The sequence below is a fragment of the Papaver somniferum genome, chromosome 4 (assembly GCF_003573695.1).
Source record: "Papaver somniferum cultivar HN1 chromosome 4, ASM357369v1, whole genome shotgun sequence".
NCBI classification, from domain to species: Eukaryota; Viridiplantae; Streptophyta; class Magnoliopsida; order Ranunculales; family Papaveraceae; genus Papaver; species Papaver somniferum.
In genome coordinates this window covers 137519621-137526938 of record NC_039361.1, presented here as the reverse complement: position 1 = coordinate 137526938, position 7318 = coordinate 137519621, and the positions used below count along the sequence as shown (strand labels likewise).

Sequence of the window (7318 nt, the reverse complement as noted above, 5' to 3'; positions counted from 1 at the left end):
GATCTCAGCTAAAGATAAGTGAGCGTAGCTATCCTTGTCACGCAGCTGAAGCCTGTGAAGCTCATAGTAAGGAGGAGGAGGATGAAGATCCTCAACAAAAACTTCTTCTACCTCAGGGTCCGCAGCGACCTCAGGGACCACAACCATCTCAGTACCAACAGGTATCTCAGTATCCTCAGGAGGAGGAGACGGCGTAGCATCAGGATGATCCATCCGCGGAGGTGGATCATTAGACGAAGAAGTTCTTTGTCTCTTATGCGTAGGCTTCTTGGGAAGTCTCATAATTCCTAACACCAGCAGAAAGAACACCCCATCAACAATGGCGGACGGAAAAATCACAGTCAACTCAAAAGAGAATTGGGGGCAAAAACAAGCGTACTTTGGGCATGGGTTTAACTAAACCAACCAGGGGAAGCGATTTAAACCCACCATAAGACGAAATCAAAGGTTATTCATCATCATGAGTAAGATTACAGGTGAAGAACAATCATGGCAAAATCAACACCAAAATATGAAATGGAAGCAAACCCAAATTCTCATGCAACATGGAAAAATAACAAAAGCTTCAAATAACGCATGCAGACATTCAAGAGCATCAATGGCGATCATTGACATTTAATCACTACACCATGTTTCCGTAATAACAACTAAAATTTGCAACAGCTCTTACGCAGTTGCAATTCACAACTGATTTTGCAACTGCTCTAAAATTCAAGCAGTTGCGAAATTTGTAACTGCATTCAGCCGTTGCGAAATTTTTTGCTCAGTTGCAATTCGCAACGGCTGACCATATCACATGTGATGCCTGCTTGTGTGCAAGGTAACACCAGAATTGTACGCGTGCGATCCGGCTGTGTGGGTGGGAACACTAGTTTTATTCTACCCTTTCTTCGTTATCATACATCCAAACCCTAACTCCCTAATCTTATTTTTCATCGAGCAGCAGCTGCCTCCATCTTCCTCTCGTTTCAATAGCGCCTCATCTCAATTCTCTTCATCAACACCAATTGAAAAGAGGAGATTTATCAACAACATCTTGTTTTCTCTATTATCTTCATCAAGGCCAAATGAAAACGAAGATTCATCAACAACATCGGTTCTTGAAGTATGAATCGATGAAGAATATACGATGAGGATTATCAACAATGATCAAGAGTAATTCTATATTGTCCAAAGCAATTGGTAATTGTACAAAAACTTAGATTACGTCTCTTCATTAGTAAGTTGATGGTAATGGAAACCCTAGATTTGTTTCTTCTTGATTGATGCTGGTGGTGATATGAAATTTAGAGATCTATCAAATGGGAATTTTTTGTTGTTTTGCAGGCTGCATAATCGTTGAATCCCTAAAATTAACATTTTTGGGAGTAAGTTTTCTCTGTACTTATATGATTTCCTTCACTTCAATTGGATTTTATGTTCTTGTATAATTAGGCATCTGAAAGTTTAATAAGCATTATGCTATATACACACAGGAATCCAGTAATTGTTGTAGATTGTGCTTTTGAACTGATTTGTTGAATGTACTTCTCTTACAGGTATGGGATGAACCAGTTGACCGTGGGGGTTATTATAAGTGTGATGTTTCAAATTTGAACTTCCTATTCTAGTTAATATCTGATTTTACTTGTATTCGTTAAATTTATTAGACATGAAGGTATGTTAATTGTGTATTTGTTGTTGATGTTAGAAATGGAACATTTGCTTAAATTCAAGGGTACTTGAAAATTTTCCAGGGTAAGAAACACTTGGAGGATTTTTCTGTTAGGTGCGTTCAAATCTTATTATGATTTTCAATCATATTGGACGCTCTCCTAGCTTGTATAAGTTCGCATTCGGACGATTTTTGTGACTCAATCTTTGAATCCTTGTCTTAAATGGTTGTGTACAAAATTGTTTGCATTTGTTCTCAAATTTAATTATTGTTTATAAACTACAGATGGTATAACTATTATACATTTTTTAAGTGTTGTTCGAACTTGTGGGGTTTCATGATCTTTCCTGGTTGGTAGTATCGCTTGTTCGGAACTTGTGTAATATAAATGTGTCAAAACGCAACTGTCATGTAAATTGGAAGCAGGGTAAAGGTGGATTAGTAATGGTTGTTTGGTTGTATTGTAATTCTAGAGTTTTCTTTTGAACCAAGCACTTCCTTTTGAAAATTCACCATTAGTCATATGTTATATCCATGCCATACCCGCAAGCTCTTCGAGAGTCGACTTTCAATAGAATGAAACTTTATAAATACAATCTTCCAGATGTTATCTTTCTGGACGAGTTGGTAGAATATAACTTTAGAACCAGAACTGCAATCCGGATTCGGGAAAATTTTCTTCTAAAGAGTTACTTTCTTTTGATATTTTAGATTTGTTAGATTGCAGTATCTCAAGACCATGAACTGATTGTGTGATGTGAATATCCTGTTTCGGTATGTTAGTTTCTTTACATATTTGTTTATGGTTGCAGTTCTCTTCGCAACCTAGTTTTGCTGAAATCAAACAAAAGGTCCTTGACATTTTTCCGTACCTGTGTACATGTGAGTTGGCAACAAAACTTAAACCTCCTTTTTTGATCTGATTTTGAGTATTGACTATTTTATAAGGATCTATGTTACTAAATTTTTTCAATTCTGAAGAGCATTTGTAGATTTCTAAATAGTTTTACTTACATTTCATTCTATACAACTAATTATGTTTCTCAGGGCACGAGAAAATGGGGTACATAGGGATGAACTGGCGGAACACCTTAAAGTTCCAGTGGTGAAAATAAAGTAACTCTCTCTTTCTCCTACTCTCGCAGACACTTCAGAAGACTGTTTAACCCACTTTTCCTTCTTTCTTCTTGATAGGGAATCTCTTGCAACTCTTGAGAAGGAAGGTGTGGTTTATCCAACAACTGACAATTATCATTATAAATATTTTGGAGAGTAAGAAAGATATTTCAAATTAATCCCATAATCTTTATTAAAGTACTCTGAGTTAACCTATTATCTTCAACCTCGTCTTGATGTCTTCCCTCTCAGTTCTTCAAGTGATAGCCACATTTTTTAAGTAAGGTGTCATGTTTCTGTCACTGAGTTCTCCAAGGATACGTAGGAGTTCAGAAATAAAAGTTTTGACCCTTGGGTTTGTGAAGTCACAAGATTCAGCAAATACTAATGATATATAACCATCTTATTGGAGATTCTTCTTGATGCTAAGCATGATGCAAAATCTCAGGGTGAATATGGAAGGCTTGAGTTTCACTTCCAATCATTTGTGTCATTCAATGTGGCCAGCAAGTGATATATTCTTACCGAAGTCAATATAGCTGAATTATGCATTAAAGTTTATATTCGTATTCAACTCCCTTAAACCTTTACGTGGTCAATTGTACTAACATCGCAAGTCAGTTCATTGTAGTTCATTGTAGAGAAAACGAGCCTTAATCCCCAAGCAGAAAGGAAAAATGGCGGAAGATCATCAAGATCAAGATGGGAAGGCTACTTCAGCTTAAACAAGACAGCGAAACAGATCAACGTTCTGAGGATGACCTCAGCGAAGTTTTTGGTACATATGGTCTGGTCACTAAGGTATGTAAGTTTTGTTTCTCCTGAAAACCCCCTTTTTCCTGTAATTATTTATCGATTTTGTTTTTGTTGTTGATTACTTTGGTGAAAGATGGGCTAATCGGGGTTTGACTTCAAATTATCCTTTTAGATGGATTTTAATAATGTTATATTCCTTTGATTGTTTTGTCCTAGTATTGTGCACAACCTTTAGGTATTGTGGTATTGGACTGTGGATCTATTTTCTGATTATCACGCTTCTTTGAGTACAGGAAAGACTGGAAGCTGAGAATATGTTGTACCTAGGATTTCTTTGGCATTTTTTTAGGTCACTAACATGTTATTATTTTTATCTTCAAGGCATTTTCAACTGTAGGTACGCCAGATTACATAGCTCCAGAAGTGTTGTTGAAGAAAGGTTATGGCATGGATTATGACTAGCTGGTAGAACTTGGTACTTGTAGCTTCACCATCAGAATCACTTAAAGTTACCTGAAGAGGCAAGGTTGACACCTGAAGCAAGGAATCTCATTTGTAGATTGGTATATGATGTTGACCAAAGACTAGATATTGGAGGGGCATATCAAATAAAAGTGAGATCTTATTCCTTTTTCGAGTCTTTTCATATCATGTAATTTTGTTTCTTGTATTTACTGTAATGGAAACTTCTCAGGATCATCCTTTGTTCAAAGATGTTGTTAAATTTAATTTATGAAGTTCTTATGAGATTGGGATGCTGTACATTTGATTTTGCGTGGAAATGTATCTAAAAGTATTATCTGTAACACAATTTCACGGAGTTCAGCTTCCTCCAGTATCCAGATCGATTAGAATTTGGAACTGCTGTGCATTTGATATTACTACTTACACTGGATATCTTGCTTAAGCATGATATCGTTGCTTTATGTTATTATTTTTGTCTTGTAAGAGTTCTATGCTTTGAAAAAGCGATGTTCACTGTGGAATGGAAACTCATTGAAGTTATTTTACCTTGTTTCGGTCTGTACGTTCGTAGTATATATTACTGCTATTCATAGATATTCATAGCTTTCGTGTTGCATTATGTGGATATATTTATAACAGGTAAAACGTGTTGAGCTTACCCAGTTGATAGTCATTTTCCTGCATATTATTTCTTATCTGCATATAGGTATATCATAATCTTGTTTCATGTTCCTGCTTTCCTTTTTTGTTGATTTCTTCAATCCCCATAATCTTTTGGTTGATAAATAAAAGTGCATACTGAAGATTGCATATCTTAGTTTCTTTGCCTAGGGTTTCAATCTTATATAACTAGAAGAGTATTATGGGGTTAGCCTAGTTTCATCTTACTACGGAATGAGGGATCAATAAGAGGAAACCGATGTGAACATTAACAAAAGCCTGAGAAGTAAACATGAAAAGGTAAAATATCTTATGCACTTCATTACCTTTGTCGTGGTTCTTTAGGTATGCAATTTTCAATGAAAGATGACTAGTGAGTAACTTAGAAAGCACCAAAATTATACAGTCCTTGAAAATTATGTTTCTTTATCTGTATAGTATATCTTTGAAAGATGAGCTATTTTCTTATTCACGCTTCAGTCTATAATTACGAACCCCTTGTGATTCACCAGTCAGTTATCTTCATTCTTTTGTTCAGTAATATCATCTTTTTGTATACAGGTTATACATTACGAGCTTTCTAACACTTCGGAGATCTTTGTTCATAGGTCTGGTAGAATAGGAAGTGTTGGAAAGATGGTGATAATGCAGCAGCATTAAGGAAGTACTCTTCTGATGCAGAACCGATAATGCAGTGGAGTGATTCTATTCATACTCCTGACATTTGTGCTCCCTGCTGACAGGTATGTGTTTACTGAACTCATATGCTAGCTTAGTTCTAATCATCCATATCATTAAACTCAGGGTTGGTATTGGTTGAATATGAAGCCATAGTTGAGAATAAAAACTGGTACTAGAGTCTAGAGAACTGACAGAGACAAACTTAGACTTGAAACAACTTTTGAAAAAGAAATGAGAAAAGACATATCGTTACATAACAAAATTACAAACCGTGTAACAAATTGGTGACTAAATGATCGTTCTACTAACGAAAGGAGAGTCATTCTAGAACTTGAACTCATAACTGAACTTAGTGAAATTTTCTATCTTTTGTTCATATCATTTTTCATAAACTTAAGAAATGTCTCCTGAAACTGAACTTTATTGGGTATTGATAGTATGTTATTGTCCGGAATATATTGTTCGAATGGAAGACTTTGTTGTTCTGTGTGGCACTCAATGTATCTCCAGTGGTATTCTTCCTGGATTTGGCCTGAAAATGTAGCAGGGAACTCATGACTAGGTCAATGACAAGTAACTTGACTTTTTTTTTTCTGTTGCAAAAAATTAGCAATGGTCAAAAGCTGTTGCTAAATTTAGAACCAGAACAATAAAACCGGGTCCGGCTAAGTTTATCCGTTTTGAGTTTTTTTGGTTCTAGATTTCGCAACTTCTTGAAGCTGTTGCGACAAATATATAGCAACAACAGCCAACAGTTGCTAAACCTATTCGCAACAGCCAAAACCGTTGCAAAGTAGAAAAAAACACATGGGTGAACCGAAAATTGTTGCGAAAAACAATTCGCATTGGCTTAGGCGTTGTTGAAAAAAATATGCAACGCCACGTTTCGCAACGGCTGCCTGCTGTTGCAACCCCATTTTGCAACAACAGGCAGCCGTTTCTAATCCAGAAAAATGGTGTAGTGAATTAAAGCCGAAGCAATAAGAATCCAAAACGAAAGTCCAGAGAGACAGAGAAGAAGCAGGGTATCACTTACTTGAATATGGTGACCGAGTGTTGAACAGGAGCCTTGGCGAATCGAAAGGAAGATCAACAATCAATAGCGGAAGAAGAATCTCTGTTAAAGAGACAAATAGCGACAGTTCGAGAGAGATAAAATGAGTTAATGAAAATTCCTCCTCTTTATTCTCTTCTTATAGGCGGTTGAAAAATCCAAAAATGTGGACGTCCCGAAATTCAAGGGGAAGTTATTGCATGAAAGGACATGTGGGGACCACCCAATCGGTACGTGTAAAAATGTCGACGTTACGGGAGTTTTTCTTTCGATCCTACCAAATGTAGAATATGAAAGAAAAGGGGCAAACTGTGAATACCAATATTCCGCGGAGAACATGTCACGATCTTAGTGGTCGCAAACAGAATAACTGTGTAGCCCTCGCTATGTAGAGAAACCTAAGGGGAAGAGGATACCTTCGCAGATATACTTTATCTTATCCCAAGAAGGGATACCTCGACGTCCAAGATGGATAAAGTAAAGCCTAGTCTAGAGAGAGGTAGCTGGCGAAGGGACAGAGTTAGATGACGCATCTAATCAGCATTAAATGCAAAAATCTCTTATCTACACGCATAAACAAAGCACGTGTAGAGCAGTGATGTGGCGGAGTCTGACTGGCAAAGGTTAGCGGTGAACGAAGGTACAATCTGTACTGAGGTTGGGAAGTTCCCAAAGAAACGTGGGTCAGCTGAGGTGGCATAGTTCGACTGGAGAAAGCACGCGACGAAGGAAGGTATTATTTGTACGGAAGGTATATCAGGAAACAATGGATCTAAAGACAACAAAGATATACCTGGAGCAGAGGGGGCTATAAATACCAAGCCTCACCAACAAACTAAGGGCATTCAATACCTAGGAGAAGGAGATCTAGTCTTAAGCTTATACCTCTTTAATGTTTAGAACTTAAGTATTTACTTCAACTTGAGTTCTCT

At 36.9% G+C, this 7318-nt stretch overlaps 1 long non-coding RNA gene across 6 annotated transcripts; it reads left to right on the top strand.

Moving 5' to 3' along the window:
- Positions 1-917: 917 nt before the first annotated feature.
- Positions 918-4273, top strand: LOC113362786. Of its 6 annotated transcripts, none has more exons than XR_003365832.1 (7): positions 918-1182; positions 1327-1367; positions 1539-1768; positions 2467-2536; positions 2702-2770; positions 2849-3571; positions 3908-4273. It is a non-coding gene; the product is annotated as an uncharacterized LOC113362786 (long non-coding RNA). The 6 variants fall into 6 exon arrangements; XR_003365833.1 differs by having other exon boundaries at positions 924-1219; XR_003365834.1 differs by having other exon boundaries at positions 924-1230.
- The last annotated feature ends 3045 nt before the right edge of the window (positions 4274-7318 follow it).